The 464-nt window shown below is 49.1% G+C and overlaps 1 non-coding gene across 1 annotated transcript; it reads left to right on the top strand.

Annotated features, from left to right (window-relative positions):
* Positions 1-98: 98 nt before the first annotated feature.
* On the top strand, positions 99-290 carry LOC111661683 (U2 spliceosomal RNA). The gene has a single exon (XR_002761242.1). It is a non-coding gene; the product is annotated as a U2 spliceosomal RNA (small nuclear RNA).
* Positions 291-464: the final 174 nt, after the last annotated feature.

Raw genomic sequence — 464 nt, 5'->3', positions numbered from 1 at the left:
AAAAAGCAGCTTTTGTCAGGCTCGTGTGAGAAACAGGAAACCGCGACTAGTGAGATTTGTGCCAAGAGTGTGACTTGGACATCAGACACCGGGAGCTCATCGCTTCTCGGCCTTTTGGCTAAGATCAAGTGTAGTATCTGTTCTTATCAGTTTAATATCTGATATGTCCTCTATACGAGGACAAACATATTAAAGTGATTTTTAGAGCTGGGAGCTGAAAAAGGGGCTTGCTCCGTTCGCTCCACGCATCGTCCCGGCATTGCAGTGCCGCCGGGTACGGTGCAACCTTCTTTCGCCTTGTGGAAAACCAAGCAATGACACAAACACAGAGTTTCACCTGACACTTTGTCGTTGGCTCGAAGAAAGGAAGTCGGCTCCCCCTGCAGTTTTGAACCCGTGACGATCGTGCAAACCCACTCAACGGACATGACCGAATGCGTAACAGCATTGTTGATGGGCCATGG

Source organism: Seriola lalandi, unplaced genomic scaffold (assembly GCF_002814215.2).
Source record: "Seriola lalandi dorsalis isolate HSWRI2012SDOR001 ecotype SW California unplaced genomic scaffold, Sedor1 jcf7180001998428, whole genome shotgun sequence".
Lineage (NCBI taxonomy): Eukaryota > Metazoa > Chordata > Actinopteri > Carangiformes > Carangidae > Seriola > Seriola lalandi.
Note: the sequence above shows the minus strand (reverse complement) of the source record. Positions and strands in the feature narration are given on the sequence as shown.